The sequence below is a fragment of the Pseudopodoces humilis genome, chromosome 10 (assembly GCF_049639895.1).
Source record: "Pseudopodoces humilis isolate 2021_Gansu_Grassland_sample_001 chromosome 10, ASM4963989v1, whole genome shotgun sequence".
NCBI lineage: Eukaryota > Metazoa > Chordata > Aves > Passeriformes > Paridae > Pseudopodoces > Pseudopodoces humilis.
In genome coordinates, this window is record NC_142209.1 from 16,213,730 (window position 1) to 16,231,191 (window position 17,462).

The 17,462-nt window shown below is 40.5% G+C and overlaps 1 protein-coding gene across 5 annotated transcripts in view; it reads right to left on the reverse strand.

Annotated features, from left to right (window-relative positions):
• LRRC8D (leucine rich repeat containing 8 VRAC subunit D) overlaps window positions 1-17,462 on the reverse strand; it is a 52,970-nt gene that overhangs the window by 23,744 nt on the left and 11,764 nt on the right. For 2 of the 5 annotated variants that reach the window (XM_014250691.2, XM_088060506.1), the window contains exon 2: window positions 17,309-17,448. The exons of 2 other annotated variants lie outside the window; for them this stretch is intronic. The gene's annotated coding sequence lies outside the window, so the exon portion shown is untranslated. Of the gene's footprint in view, window positions 1-10,700; window positions 10,767-17,308; window positions 17,449-17,462 lie in introns of those variants that run through there. One more of the 5 variants, XM_014250693.2, reaches the window with a different exon arrangement.

Below are 17,462 nucleotides of genomic sequence, written 5' to 3' on the forward strand. Positions count from 1 at the left end.
TTCAGCAACAGAACAAACCTTTCAGGCTCTCCTTGTGGAACACCAGTCACCCTTCAAATATCTCCTCTGACTTACGTGAACTCACTCCCATTTCCAACAGGCTGCCCGCAATCTCAGAATTGTACAACGATTCACCTCCCTTTGCCCACTGCCCCTCCTACACCCGAAGTTAGACCCATTCGCTGCCCTGCAAGACAGCAGTCATGTCCAGTTGTTGATTCACTGTACCCCCAAGCTGTCTTCTCCCCAAGCTCCTATTCTGTCATTACACTGAAGTACAACACGTGCAGGCCCCACGATACTTCAGATTATAATAAATAGCACCTTTGATTGATACAGCTCACCAGGCTGTGCAAATTCCAGTGTACAAGCTGCCTTGTCCTTGTTTACCATACTGCCTAGTGTGATATGGCCTGCCAGTTCTATCAGTACAGATCCTATCCTTGTCTCTAGCTACTTGATGAAAAGGTTCAATGGAATCTGGCCTCACCTCAATCCTTAAAACAAGATTTCTAGAAGCATTCCCATTTGACAATGATTCACCACAAGTGACTAACTTTTAAACATCAGTTAGTCAGTTCTTAATTCGTTTACTTTTGCAATATCACAGAGCACTAACATGTCAGGACAGGAGTCCCCAAGGGGCACAGCAGTCCTCACTGACTACCTCTGCTGCTGCTGAGAAAGGGAACGAGACAGGACTTGGAAGGAGCTAGGGAGTAGCAGAGGACCACAATGGGTTAAACTGTCTCCAACCCCTTGCACCAGATACCTTTGAAGATATAGCTTTACTACACCTCAGAGTCCTGGTTGCTTTAATTTTTCCAGTATTTTGGTGACTATTAATGTCAAGCTAGCTGGAATATATATGTCAGTCTCCCACTCTTTCCTTGTCTATTCTGGCACAGTTGGTTTTAAGACCCTCAATACCAACAGTTATGAAAAACTGTCTGCATGTCTACACACTTTTCATCAAGGTCTTTTTGAACAATCAAGTCACAGTGCTGCTGACTTACATATCCCTAGAAGAATCCTTAATTTATTAAATCAGACTTAATTCTCTGTTGGAATTGCACTGATGCTATCACATTCTACACTTTCCCAAATACAAAAGAGTATTAACATATATTTCTACTTTTTTTCCATGAGCTACTTTATTATCTCTGTCTAGTAACTGGAATTATTGCTAACACAGCTGAGCTGTAGAAAATATTCAGTTAATTCTCTTACTTCCATAATTTCTAACTTGCATTCTCATATATCCATATTCCCTGTAATTATTTTCTTTAAAATTTTCTTTGAAATTTCTAGATGTGTCCTGAAACCAGTTAGTATAGATGTTTTTCTTCTCTAAACGATTATTTCAGCTTTTGGACTATTTAGTATCTTCTTACAGGGATCTGTTTTCCATTCACTTTTTTTTTCCTACAATGACATCAGGTTCTCTGTGATGACAAATATGCTTTTTTAAAGCATTAAGTATAATTTCTTCAGGGCTGTTATCTGTTTGTCTATCCTTTACATAAATGGGTCATAATCAATGGTCCCACAGCAACCACCAGCTTCTAGCTGTTTGATACCAAAGTCCACAGTAGCTTTCTCAGCTGAAGACCTGAAACAAGAATTGACCTGCAGTGGCCTAAATTTCCATGGCACTGAACATCTCTTCATGATGCCACCAGGATGTTCAGTGCTCTAGAGGCAACCAAAACAAACTTAAACAGTGTACAAAGGGAAACAAACCTGTACATTTGCTGATCAGCCATTTCAGACATCTCCAAAAAGCATCTCAAAATCTAGTCCTTGCTTGTAAAGATGAGGTATTTACCAAGTCACCAACTTGGTAAGACCAGACTGGACAACATACAAATTCAGACTGCTACCATCAGCCTGACCCTCACCCTGGTTAACAGCTTCTGCATAGCCCAGTCATCTGCTGCTTGTTTGATGAACAAGGTAAAATGAACCGACCGCAGTCTGATCCCAGTGGGACACTGCCTCAGAAACTGTACTGCTCCTCAGCCAAGAAAGGCAGTGCAAAGCACATGCACTCAGAGTGTAGATACAACATCCCTCATCTGCACTAGGTGAGGGCATCTGTGCTCCATCCTGTAAATTAAACCTTAGTACAGAATCAGTCCTTAGTTTCTAGGACCAAATCTTTGACAGGGCAATAAAACAAAGTACTCGGCAAGAAAACTGCAACATTTGACTTTATAATTGCCTCAACAGTAAGAAAAACATTCAGAACCTTCCGTTTTCACAACCTTATTTAAATAATATGCTAACTATCCACACACAGTGATCTGTTATGTGTTCTAGAAGCATGGCAGTAGCAGTCTACAGATGGAATTCTGCAGTTCAACATACATAATGGACCTTTCCACCTAATCTCTCATACAGCTGCTGAAACACATACTTGCATTAATTTAGTTAAATCAGAAATTCCTTCCTATTTTTCACAAGTCTAAATTCAGTAACTTAAAAGGCAATAATCTTGCTGTACATCAGCCACTGCAACTTATTTTGCACAACTGATAATGACTAAGGAAAAATACCTACAGTAGTTCAGACATTCCTCTTTTTATTAAAATAGGAAGAAAAGTAAAGAAGGAAGAAAAAAAGACTGTTGCAATACATTAAAATGCAAAATTGAGAGCTCTGCCCATAATTTCTCCAATAAATTCACCCTGAATTAGGCAATAAATATTTGAAACTGCCAGTCTGCACAGACAGTTCAGTCTGAAGTGCACAATCCCTGTGCCAGATTCCTCTGTCCCTTCCTCTCAGGCTTGAGGCAAACATAACTATGCAGGTTGCCAAAACCCTCCAACAACAGAACATTCAGCCTTTTTCTACTACCCAGATTTTGCTGATGGTCCCTGCATCATACATGTATCTGAAAAAAAACTTTGTATGGGATGGGAAGAATTTCAGTTCGGGGTGGAAGTCCAAGATCTGGTCAGAGGGCTTGTACTCCTCTAACTTTCTTCACCCTCCTTCTATCAGCTTAGAAAATCGCAGAAGAAATCAGCAGCTTTACCCACTAAAGTGCATTCCATTCACTATAAAAGATTAAATATGTGAACTAGAAGTTTCCACTGAAACTTTCAGTCATTACATGGTTAGTGACAGCTTTAAGGATGCCATCAGCAGCATTTCAAAGGTCTATTGCAAAGACTAAAGTCAGTTCACATCCTCTTATAATTTCTGCTTAAGGTTAGCAGAGTCATAAGGTTGAAAAATGAATTCAGATGGAAGTACAAGGTGACTTTAAAATTCAAGTGCTATTCCTGACTAGTAATATATCTGCATTCACATAAACCCTCCCAAATCCTTAAGAACAGCCTTCCTATATAATATAATCCACTTTGAGGCTTTGTCTGCATAAGGCACTTTGGATTAATTCTTAAGACAAAAACCATGCAAATTAAAAGACTGATTTGATTAAACTGCTTGAGACCTTCTTCAGATGCTCTTCCTCAGAATCAGAGTGACTATCAATTATTCTGCCTCAAAGATGTAGAACAAGAAGCAATCCACTTTAAATTCACACCTTCACCTGACTTGAATAATTTCTTAATGGCATGTGAAGACAAGCCCTTAACTCCAGAATGACACACAGAATTTACTTGGGAGTAACTGTCCAAAATATCTCCCTTGAGAGACAGGCCCAGACACCACAACACATCAGGATACTGGTTCAACACCAAACCATTCTAAGAAGAATGCAAGAAGCCACACAATCAGAAAAGCTTGAATTCTGGTAAATGGAATTCCTGACTGTGTATTTGCCAGGTTTTAGAGAAGCATTTCTAGTAGGCACCTAGCCTTGGCTTGAAAAGCCTTTTATTCTGACACAATTATCCATGATTCTTCTCTAGCCCTTCCCTCCCCATCCCTACCCTTTCTCCCCAAGCTGCTCTTCCAAACCCCAGCCTGTTGCCCTAACAGCTGACACACGGGACATAATCTAAGACAAAATGTGAAAGCCCCTTCTTGACAAATTTTAAGCATCACCTGCCTACAATGCAAAGCAGCTTGGAACAGAAACTGCAGGTGCAGAACTAGCAGAGTAGTGCTTTGACTTTGGATGTTCCCTCCCCCACAGCTAGGCTCTCATTGTTTTTTCCTGGGGATACATCTTCAGATCAGAGCCACAGCCTGCTGCAGATTATAGATCAGCTTTGCTCATCCCACCATTCTCTGTCACTGGCAAAAAATAGCTCTGGAGGGAGAGGAGGAGGTTTTCAGCTGTTTTCTTCTCCACTTCTCTCTCTCTCTCTCTCCTCCCCTGCAGTGAGGGAGAAGCCATTTTCTCATGTTCATGGCTTGATGTCAGAGGAACTGTTTCCTTACTCTATAGAGCAGTAAATCCCCAGACGTGCCTGTAAAAGAAATTTAATAGTAACCACAATGTTCCAGCAGCATCCTCAGCAGCATGATCACCAGAATTTTCATGGAAGAGCTGAAAGAAGCTGACTGGCGTATTACTTGTTTCCTTACTGAAGGCAGCCCAGAGAAGTGTCTGGAGCCAAAAGGAGAGGTCTGCATAGATGCTTCTAGGCACCACTGATACTCTTACAGGGTTCAAAAGAACCACAGCAGAGGGACATTTTCCTAGAGAGGGTCAAAAACAGATGGAGGAAAACCATGCAATATACTATTCTTTAATTTTCTCATAAACAGTAACTTTATTCTTCTCAAAACATTGATTGACATTTGATCCTGTTATGAACAATTCTGAGGCCTCCCCCACAGAGCATCTAAGCTGCATCACATTAAAGCTGTTCCTTTCTCCTTGCCTCTAGCATATTCCTAACATGTAAACAACTCCGCTGTGCACACAAGCAAAGGCACAGCCAGCTAGTGAAAGCTGCAGCACTTAGGGCACCATAGGAACCCATCCAACCCTAATAACCCATTAATTTCACAGGGCACTGTATTTATTAACTAGCCAACTGCTATTAATGCAAATGTACATGTGAAAAATCATCCCAGCAGAAAAACTGAAGGAACATTACAGACTTATTTTTCACAGACTGTCATGTTTCACAGGCTTTGTTACCCCTGTAACCCAAACATACAAGCAACGCCAGTCTGAATGGTGGAAGAATTGTGACAGACTAGGAGAAAGGCAAGTGTCGGGAAATCCAGCAGCCTTACTGTCTGAGGATTTCAGCTGATGTGACACCACATGATAAGTAATGTTCTTGTGGCCAAGCCTCAAAACCCATAGGGACTATTTCTAGTTCAGCTTAATAAAAAGAAAAGAAACCCCAATCTTACTTTTCACCTATTCAACAGTGAGGTAATTAACAGGAGACACCTTACAAAAGTTACCAAAGTTAATGCACAAGGATTGCACAGCCACACACTCTGTGTATGTTAACTCCCACTGCACAGGCTCTGCACCAAGACCCTCAGGCAAGCTGCCCTGGTGAGTCTGGCTCCTTAGGGCAAGTTCCAGTAGCCAGAGTCACCCACTCTGCCATGGAATCCTCTTACAGCACCATTGCTCAACTCACCAATCTCTCTCTGCAGGCAAATCTGATAAGGGCTGGAGGAAACACCAATCCCTCTCTGACCCCTATATCATCCACCCAGGGGTTCTGCAATGATCCCAGAGAAAAAGCTAATGTAACTGCAACTACTTCTCTTTAGGGACTTCTCTGCCTTAGGATGCTTCCAATGGCAGGAATCCAGAGGAAAGTGGCTCTCAGTTTTCAGTTCTTGTGAACTGAAAACAGCTACACTGCCAGGCTCCAAGATCAGGACCTAGAGCAGGTCAGAGTGCCTCTGATGACCATTCTACTGGTAGTTTTTTGCCCCTTCAGTTAAAACAAAAACAAAACCTGGTGATTTCTTGCTGTCCTTCTGATTTCTGCTGTCCATACCTACTTTGTAAACTGGAGCAAATCAGTCATGTCCAAACACCCACTAGCTTCCTTTGGCTTCTTTCTCACATTCAAAAATGTCAAACTATGAATTCCAGACCCTGCTTCTTCCTTCCAGAACACAAAGTATCACCCTAGTCACACACACACTTCTCCCCTCCCACTTCTTGTCAAATTCCACTGCCCATTCTGACACCAGAGCAAGTTTTATATACTTCAAGCTGTGAAATCATCCACTTCTTCCCAGCACCCCTCAAGAGCAAGCTGCTTTCCTGTCCTCTTCTCCCTGCAAACCAGCAGGTTTGCACCCACTCAATCCTGCACATGACGTTTACCAAAGGAGGTTTTGCTGGAGTAAAACAAGCATTCAAGAAGGTCTAGTTTTATAAATCAGATTACGTATTCTTCCCTGCACCTAAAATCTCGTCTCCACATTTCCTATCTTCAGTGCTTTCAACACAAATTAAAGAGGTGTTGGGAGGGAGAGCTTTCTCCTTCCATATTCTGTGCCCAGGCAAATAGTGGTTTTATTACAAAGGCCAAAATATAACCTCTTTATACAAAACTTCCTGAAGTATAATTCCAATGCTCTCCTTGCAAAGGCTAAAATCCCTACTCATACTAACTCTGCAATAACTATTATACAGCATTTATAAAGTAGTGTAACTAAATCTTAACTTTTGACTACAAAAAAATAACATTCATAACCAAAGGAGGCCAAAGTATTTAATTACCTGCAGGCTGGAAAATTTAGACAAATCTTCAAAGACTAAGGCTTTGCAAAGTTCAAGGTGTCAGCTGCTGTACCTTACATACCTGACAACATGCAACGTCACAAACACCTGTGCCAGAAGCTACATCTTAGTACCAAATACCTGGCAGCCTTTTTCTTTTTACAGAAGCCTGATCAGAAGACTACAGTCAAGCCATAGTTCAGAATCTAATGATTAAGGAGATCATTACACTGAAAATGTGAAGCACTTCAAGTTTAAATTATGAATGATAGCAACAGCTCAAGGTAAGATTATTACACATTTTCATTCACCTTTCACTCTTATAAATAAGTAAAAATGAAAGTTTGGAGAGTGGCTTTTTGTAAACTGTCAGTAAACAAATGCCTTGATTTATGTTCACCATGCACTAAATATGCAAGATTCAGTACCTAAACTGCCCAGGATTGCACATAGCATACTTTTAATTAACCAGAAAAATAAAACACAGGCTATTACCTCTTCTGATATCAGAGTCACAAGACCTATCTTGTATCAAAGATCTGCCCCAGACAGGAGCACTCAAGAGGGTATCAATCTACCTTAAAGGATTCCAAAAGGTTGCTAAAGCTTCCTTCACACCTTTCATGGATTGGTTTTGATTGACCCCACATCTGTGACCTTAATACTCAATACTGCTGTTGAACCCCCCCCCCCCCCCCCCAAACAGACATTATTTATGCTAATGTAACTGAATTCAAATGGCTCATTTTGAGTCATCCTTTCAGGGTCACACTGCAGTCAGCAGCATTCTTCACTTTTACCAGCATCCCAGCATAAAGGCAGAAAGCACCCTGGACCCAGGCTTTCCCATTAGACACTCAGCTCAAATGCAAACCTGTAGAAATACAAATCCTTGACTGACAAACTGAATCTCCTGAAAAAAAGCAAAGAACCCATAAGTGAGAATTCCTGAAAACTGGGAATGCCATTACCCATGAAGCACCTGGTATACCAGTGCACCTCAAAAAGGTCATGAGGCAAGTATAACCCTAGCACACCACATGGGAACATTTGGCTCCTTCGAAGTGCTGTAACCTCATCAGAACACTTGAATCAAATTTGACATTTATATCTGTATAAATAATGTGTGAGGAAAAGCAAAGACAAAGCAACATTTGCAGTTCAGGGAAAGACATCAAAACAAACAAGTCCCTAGTACTCAAATGTTAAACTACATGTGGGAATCTAATGATCTTTTGAATGGCTGAAAGCTAGGACACAGGAAAGGGCATCTTGCTTTTAAATTAATTATTAATCAATCTTTTCAGCCATCAAATCCCTGCAATGACTCATCCACTTGCTTTACCAAAGTCTAAACTGTTATGGGGAGACTGCAATTCCACTGGAACATTACCCTCCTGAGTGCAATACTTAACCCTGTATATATGAGAAAGGATTTTAGTAGATTCATTCCTCTCCCACATGATCATCAAATCCTCATTATACCTGGAAAGAAAAATTACAAAAAAAACCCAAAACAAACTAACAAACAACCCCACAAAAAACAAACAAAATAAAAAAAGACAAAACAGTATTTAGAATTTTACATTGAGAGAAACAAAAGAAAGTCCACCTCAGTTATTCATTGCAAAGCCAGTATTCTTTCAGTGACAGTATACACTGTAAATAAGAGGATTCACATCACCAAAAATCCTCAATTATCACGTCATTGAACTATACAACTCTTCTACACTCATTCAGACACAGTTTCTACTGTCTGTAAAGGAATTTAGAGAACTGTGGATTGATAGAAGCTACTTTTTAAGTTTACAAAATTATGAACCTGATCCTATATCCCACATCCATGCAAATCCCTTTTCAAAGTTTGACAGCTCTATTAAATAAACTGAGCTGCAAGACTGGAGCTCAGTTGGAGATACCTATGTACAGAGCTTGCTCTTTCCCCATGCTAAAATTATATCAGAACACATTTGCATATCTCCCACACATGTAACTTTTTGCCAGCAGTAACAAGACCACATCAAGGCTTAGTAAACCTACCAGTAAGAGACAGACTGAGAGGGTGGAGTTTCCTGCAGGAACACCCAGGCTGAAGTCCAGCAGCTCCCAGGGAAGGTGCTGCTGGTTCCAGCGGCCCAATGCGCTCGAATCGGGCTCCCACTCACCAGTGTCAAATGTGAAACTCCACTCAGGAAATAAAAAGCTTCTTATTGTTTCTCCCTTCTCTGTAGCCTCCTGGCTACTACCAGGAAAACCAGTATCACTTCAACATTTGTCCATAAGAATGATTTATATCTTTCCCTTTTATTATGCTCAGCCTTGAATCTATCAATACGAGGAACACAAAAAAAAAGTCTCTGCTGGGTTATCTCTCCTAGTCTCTCCTTTATGGTTTTTCTGGAAATACTTCTAGCAGCAGCCCAGAGTGCTGCTGTTGATTTTATTCATGCAGAAGTAATACGAAATTCACATGACTATTGTCAGTTTTCCAGCCACACAAGTTTCTCAAAAACATCAATTAAAACAATCTGATCTTCCAATTTTTACCTAAGAAAGCTATAAAAAAAATTACAAAGGTAGCAGAACTTTTTCCAAAGTTTGATTTACCCATTAGCACACAGTTATTTTCAGAAAAGCTTTTCATTAAAATATAAAAATCTTGACAGCACTGAAGACTTCTGGCACTTTATTTCCTCCAAAGATGCCAGCGTGGAAAAAAAATAATCTAACTGAGCCAAGTAAAAGCAAGTAATGAAAAGTCACAGGAAAATATCTGACTTGCCATGAATAAAGTGTTATTAAGGTGTGAGAGTGAGTTTAAGTGATTTTGGAAGTCAATAATGGAATCCAGTGTTATGCAAGGTATGCTACACATTAGGAATTCTAACTTGAATGCTCAAGTTATAGAGAGTTTCCTTCTGTATCTTTCCAGCAGCCCATTTTTACCAGTCCCACCCTACCACGACATCCCAATAGCGAAGCTCAGTTAAAATGCAAGTAGAACAAGACAATTAATCTGAAACTCAAGAAAGTCAAATATTGTGCAGGAAAATTTATAAACAAGCCCCTACTAGCGCTATAGTGTAACAATATCTAACAGACCAAATACAATTTCCCCAAATCATTAATACTTGTTTGTTAATGATCATGTTAGGCGCAGGGAAAGTGCCTTGCAACATAACGTGATTAAGACCCAACTAGAAAAAAGTGGAATAATAAAGAATTACTTTTGTTAGTATCAAATTAGGCTAAGTACACACCACATACACAGGAATAAGATCTACTCCAGGAAGAAGGCTTTTTAACACCCGCACACTTAAGATCTAAATTACCATGGACTGTGGAATGGAAAAATGCAGAACCGCATAAAAGAAAGGCAAACCCTGCTTACAAAATAGCAGTGAGTCAGCTCCTGAGGACTGGTCTATGACTGCTATGAAAACAAGATGCACATTCCTTATGTGCACTCCAATTGTACAGAATGAAAACAAGCCCATCTCCTAAATATGCGGTTAACAGGGTAGATGACATTGCAGAAAAGGTGTCAAGAAACATCATTAAAACTGTTTAACCCATACAAACTTCAGAAAACGTTTTCAGCCAGTACTGATCCACAGAGCCTTTTAACCATACACACATCTACTCACATTTGGGGCATTTAATAAGCAAGAAACGCTTGTATCCATGGCCTCAGATGAGTAACAGCTTATCTTGGGGATGCCTCTAACTCTAAAAGGTCCTTGAGATATTCTTTAGAGAATCTCTTTCTAAAATGCCATGACCCTTTAGCTTGTCTAGTTCCATTATCTGTAATCAGACTATCTAGAAAGAATAGCATAAACCACCAAGAATAAACACCAAGGCCTTTTGTGACAAGCTGTGACACTATTCATATTAACAAGCCATTTAATACCGTAAGGAACAATATGTAACGTAACTACTCCACGCATTTATTTAGAGAACACAATTACATTTTCCCTCATTCAAAAATCAAAGATAAATAGTGGGCTTTCATAATCTGTCTACCTCTTAGCAAGTGCCCTTGGCTACAAGCAGCTCTCTCCCTTACCACATTATAGCTCATTTTGTTGTTGCTGTTTAGGGATATCTGGGAGCTTTCTGATCTTCTGTTCTTTTTGTTGTTTTCAGATGTTATTGGTGAATGGGGCTTTCCTGGTATATTGATTACTTCTGAGAAAAAAAAAAAACACATTCAAAGAATGAATGCAGCACACATGCAGGGGAAAAAACATCCAGTAAAGTCAGCTCTATCAATATTATTTTGTTGACAACTATTAGAACAAGTCACTGATCACTGAATATCATGCCAGCACACAATGAATGGAAGCACCCTGTCCAACCTCTCTGAAAAAACAGAAACCTGGAAACCAGCTCATTTCAAGGAAAGGATTAAAGTTGTTTTTTCAGGTGTCCTTGCACACTGAATCCCTCTGCCAGACATTGCAGTTTATCACTGCTAAACACTTAAACTGCAGAAGTACCTAGAGACCTCAAGCAGGCCAGAACCTCAGCATGCAAAGTACAAAACTGATGCATAATACTTGACAGCCCTTGCCTCGTTATATTTTTCAATTTCAAGTGTTTGTCTTTCTACTAGCACAGCTATTTGAACAACCCACACAAGAAACTCAATGGCACTACAAAAACCCACCCAAGTTCCACCACCAATGTATGAAAGTGCTATCCAACATACAAGCGAAACAGAAGTAGCTCTGCCCCTCGTTAGGATATTACACATGAAGATCAAGGTAAAAGTTAAAGCAGGTTTGGGGCTTTTTAGGTTGGCATACCTCCAACTATTCTAACAAAGGCAGAAAAGGCTTTTGAAATAAGCTTTGTTTAATGTTTATGGATGAGAGCTCCAATTCTCATTTTCCCATCTCCTACAACCTAGACATATCCTTTCTGTGACAGGAAGAGTTTCTCCATTGCTACCTTCATACTGAACCCTGGTTGAGACAGAGCAGGAGTGCAAAAGGAAATGAAAAGAAAATTTAAATGAACTGCAGAGAGTGGAACTAGTGTGCTAAACCTCACGTTTGCATCCCCTGAATAAGTTCCATTAAAGGTGAAAAAATATGCAATAAATCTGAAATTAAGCTTAAAGAAAGGAAAGAGCTCTTGGCAACCTGATTATTTTAACAAGTTGACAGCCAGTTATTTCAGATTGTCTCAATTTAAATACACATACCAGAACAGCACAGTCCAGAGGAGTGGGCCAATACATTCCTGCAAGATTAGTTGTGCTTTATGTTCCATGTTCTCCATTCTGATATCTCCCAGCTCCATCACCACCCACCCTGGCTTCACAAATACTCACCCAGATGCTGCAGAGGTTACCTGCAACTCCCCATCCCATTCCCTGAGCTGAAAAGGAAAAACTGGTATTGCTGTGAACTTGACTGCAAATTACTACCAATCAGTGACTGCCCAAGGACTAGAGAGCACTGAAAAACTTAGGAAAAAACAGCCAATAGCCATTATCCAAAAGGTGGTGACTTGAGAGGTGACTGTCAGGTTCTATCACAGCCCACAGCTTCTTACATCTAAAGAAAAACCGTATTTCCAGTCCTTCCCATCTCACCCATGGCACAGCAATGTCTGCTGCTCCCAGCCTTCAGCAGCACTAGCAGCATCCCAGCCTGGTGTCATGGGAGGCAGCAAGTCACCAACACACACAACCTGCCAAAAAGGGAAAGCATGTGGGACTGCCAGATCCAGTTGCAAACTGGACAGCCAGACACCAGAGTGCAGCTCTGGTACAAGCAACAATCTGCTGGGGTTCTGGCGGGGAATAGTGGAGCGGCATTTGAGCTTTGCCTCTAAAGCCTTAAACTACCATGCTACCTCCATAGTAATGTTTGGAAAAAAGAAACCAAACCCAAACCTAGAGAGTGCTCCCCTTAACTAACTACCACAGAATTTCAAACCAGCACATGGTGGGGCCAGGGGGGAAGGGGCTGTACAGCATTTTCCTTTCCTAAGAATTTATTTTCATGGAATTGCTTCTCCCCCAATGTTTCAAATATCAGTAACGTTAACAATCATTACATTCCTTAAATAATTACTTGAAGTACCCACAAAAGTTGTTTTGCAGTCTGCCTGGAAAAACATTTTACTCCTCAAAAGGTAGAAGGTTCAGTTTATGAGCAGAAAAAAAAAAAATCACTTTTTTTGCCCAGCTCCTGCAGAATGTAAGAGTTAATGGAATGGAAAAGAGACTGATGCTTTACTGATCAAAACAATTCTAATTACACATAGAAGACTTTTCCATGTTTCCAGTAATACACTGAAGAAAAACTACTTCATGAAATGCAGTCAGATAAGCAGAAAGTTTGGGAACTCATTGCTCAGCAACAAAGGCCAGAATTTTATATATCCAATCACCAGAGGCAGTGGAATGTTGTAATTGTAAGCACATTCTAGCACTTGAAATAATAAATAAAACTAGAGAAACATTATTTATTCAAAGTTCATTTTTTTTTAAAAGAGACCCATAAAAAGCTGTGGACAGAGTAACACAATATAACAGCTAAACCACAGAAGCACCAAAATAATTGAGCAACAAAGAGCTGTTTGTTCATTTTTCCCCTTGCAAATCTCTCTCTCTCTCTTCCCTCCATCTTTACTATCTGAGGTGCAAGGCAATAATGTTAGCAACATCTTATGGTGTGTCCTCTTTACCATCATGTGCAGACACAGCACTACGAGACGTGTTGGGCCCATGTACACAAGGAAAACCTGGTGTTGGAAAGGTCAGGCTGGACTTTTCCTCAGTCCAATATCTCCTGTGGTTTCTCAATTGCTGGAAGTGTTTTCACCTCTCCTGAAACCAAATCAGTTATGGACAAGGACAGGCAGATCTTACTCTTCGATGCCGCACCTCACTACACCAATTTAGTGTTCCAGTGTTCACTCAGCCTCCAAGAGAACAAGAACTGTGATGGCGCTGCCTTCTTCAAAACAGCATCACCTACCAAAGACAACAGACGAAGCTTGAGGGAGCAACATATTGAGAATCCCTTCCCATCTATCCAAAAGGATCCTGGGATTCCAGTCGAGAACTGAGACCAGGTAGGTATTTCAAAACAACATCACAATATGTCAAAACACACAGCTATGAATACTACAGCCCACTGAATTTGATACACAGCCAGTACAAAACAGGTCTGTGAATACAAAACCATGCAACAAGACATTACTCCAGAGAAGGCTGAAAGAGAGCAGTGCTGCATGTTGACCCTGCTCAGCTTTTTCTCTGCTATAGCAAGCTGGCGACAAGCCCTGCCAGCGCCATCTCCTTCCTCCCGAGTGCTGTGTCGGTGCCACCGCCCGCGGCCAGGCTGGGCTCAGGCTCCAGAAGGACAAGCTGGAAGCAGCTCAGCTCACTGACCCGTGGCTGTGGGGACTGGCTTTTGCTATCAGTAATGGACAGGTCTCCTGTCTAGGCAAAGAAATACGAGAGCAAAAACAGTGAAAAAAAACCACCGAAGTGGGACTGTTTTCCAGCTATTTCCCAGTTTCTGTCTCTAACAATAACACTGAAAATTCTCCTGGAAGGACAGGAAGAAAGAAAAGCTAAACCAACATGAAAATTGTAACATTGGAGCGAGATACACAAAAGTTCTTTTCATTGCAAAGAATTAGTCAAAATGACATCCATATCTGCACTGAGGAAAACATTGCTTCTGCCTTGAGGTAGCCTTGACGAAAACACTGTGGCAAGCAAAAACCAGTTTATCATTTTGGAGGGAATTTCAATTTAATTGATTTGTCAATTAATAAGCTTCTAATTACTGCTTCTGGTATTGAAACACACACAAGGGAAAACAGCCCTTGCTCTCCAATCCCCTCACCATACCTGCTCCTGGCAGTGGTACAGCAGGACCAGCAGTCATTCTGGTTTCCAGTCGAAGGTCAGCATTGCTGCTTATTATGTGCGTATAGTAAACAAATAGCTTATACAGACAAGTTGTTCTTAAAACAAATCAAAAGCACATCAAGTGAAATGTGATCTAAAATAAGCCAGCAATGTTTCAGAATATCACTATTTCCCCTGGCACTTCAGGATGGAACTTCTGCAGCTGCAGAAATTCCTCTAAAATAATTCAAGACTTAAAGCTTATGCTCCCACAAAAAGAGGTTTCCAGACAGAAATGTATTATAAATATATACACACACTCCATCACAGTAACCAGACCAGAACACTTCCACAGGAAAGCCCCTAGCCACACTTTAATATTTTGTCCATTGAACTGTATCAACCAGTATTTTTTTCCTGCTTCCCAACTATGCCAGCAAAAATCTTACTGCAAAAGCCCTTCTAGTGATTGTAATTTTTTTCTGCCTGCATAAACCATTCCTTTCACAGGACATGGTAAAAGCAGTACTAACAAAAAAACTCCTCTCATACCAGTACACCTGAGAAGGAAATGGTGAGACCAGGTGACAAAAGTGTGCAAGCAGGAAGGGTGAAAGCAAAGGAGAGCATTGCATCAGTCTAGCTTATGTGTACAGAAAAAGGCCTGTAGCAGTAACTAAAGGAAGTAAAGGAAGCAGTAACTGCCCTCACACCACATTTGCGCCAGCAGAAACTAAACTGCAAAGTCACAACACTACTACAAGAAGTAACAGCACAAAAACACTGCACTCAGGTCAGACTGACCAACTGGACTGTGATAGATAGATCTGGCATTTTGTTTTCTGTTCGGATTTTTGTGTCATGTTTTGTGTAACGTATAATCTTGAGAAACAAACATCACCTAGAAACTCAAGCATAAGCCATTCCATTTATGTTAAGTGGATACTAACCCTATTCATCCCAAGAGTTCAAGTGTCAGTTGTGTTAACTGTTTCACTACTGTTAAGACACTTAGCACAATTTCTTTGCTAAAATCTATCTCAGAACTCTAAGCCATCTGTAAAAGCCTCTTATGAGAAAAACCATCCATGTATCCCCCATCCAGGAGTAAACAACATCTCCACTTATCCTAATGAGCATCCTTATAATACAGACCCACCCTGGCAATATAAAAAAAATACTCAGTACTAAAAACACAAAAGTGTGGGATAGAAAAAAAAAATTCAGACAGATTCAGTGTACTTTTAAAGACTTGCCTGCCTGTGTTTCCACTCAAATATAAATCCTCTCTGTACTCCCTCTTCTTTTTTTTTTAATTTTTTTAAACCCCAGATCTGCTGCAGGTTATCCAGCCTGCCACATTACATCAACACAGAAACCAGTAAGGCCTGGCTGCAGAATTTAGGTCAGCTTGTCTGTGGAGTACATAAGGTCTTCCACACAGCCATGAATTTCCTAGTAATGCTTCAATAATCCCTCTTCATCCTGCTACACAGTTATTTCACTAGGAACTGCTAGCTTTCCTCTAACTCCCCAACAAAGACTCTCCACAGGAGGGATGTTTGCAGACGAATGAGCCACTATCTCTTCCTTGGGAAGCAGGAAGCTGGTTGTTGAATCAAATAAATGCTGATTCTTATTTCCCAAGACAAAAAAAAAGTATTCACAATGGATGCTAGAAAAAGAGTCTCTATCTTTTAACCACACCAGGAAAGATATAATCACAGCTGGAAATTACCTCTAGCACTTTAGGCATAATTTTCTTAACAGATTTTAAACAAACCCTCACTGCTTCCACCTGGGTTAATAAAGAAAAAAAATATAAAAAAGTGACTAATAAATTCAGACAGTCTAAGCAACAGAGGCTGGTATTTCTGGAGAGAAAGCATCTCTTGAGATGAAAAAATATTGTGCCTCTTCAAAGGCTGCTCCCTCTAACAGTAAACTGCATGCCATTACTGTCTCAAGCATTGTACAAGCCCACATAAGTAGTAGCCTTGTTCTTAAAGGATCTCTAATAGTACATAAAAATATGCAAAGTCTTTTCAAAACATGATCCTCAGAGCACGAGTTCTACATAAACTGGAAAGTACAATTACATAAGACAAAACCTCCAAAGTGAATACAATAAATCAAAACCTTGAACTTCTCTGTCTTCATACAAGATGAACCTAAATTTTCTCAAATATGACGATCTGAAAGATGTGACTGCAAGAATAAATACCACTTTCCAGGAATGGTTACAGATATCTCAGCAAATGAAAACATAGCAAGCAAGCTGACAGTTGGCTTTGTCTTAAAACCCATCAGTCTGCTACGTCTCTGTGCCCTACAGTTCCCACATAACATACTGCTCATCAAAAGCTAGCACTGCAGTCTCCCTACTAGAACAAAGAATAAAGCTGAGGAAAAGCCTTTCCTCAAGACATCAAACTGCTCTTCAATATTCAAACATTTGTTAAGAGTATCCCTAGCCCATTCTTTATAACTTACATGAAGCCTGAAAATGGTATTTGGAAACACGTACTACTGAGCTGTACTGCACGTTAGATGTGCAAATCAAATACCCCACAAAACATGTTGCACTCATTTCTGCTCACCTCAGATCTGTTACAGAACTCAGGCATGTAACATGCATCCATACCTGGCCCACACACATAGCTGTCCTTACTAGGCCTCCATTGCATCACAGATGTTAACAAGACCTTCTAAAGAATGTAGCCTTTTATAACTAACCATCATCATCCATAGCTTAACTCTGAATCAGACAACTTTTCCCATTACTGGCTCAGTACCTGATCAGGCTGTGCTTCTCCGCCCTCCTCCTCTGGCTTCAGCTGGGCTGAGCGCTGGCTCCTGAAGGCTCCAGCAGCAGGAATACCAAGCCAGACTCTGATGATCACTTTCTCATTTTGACAAGCGCCACAGACTCCTCCTATATAAAAACAA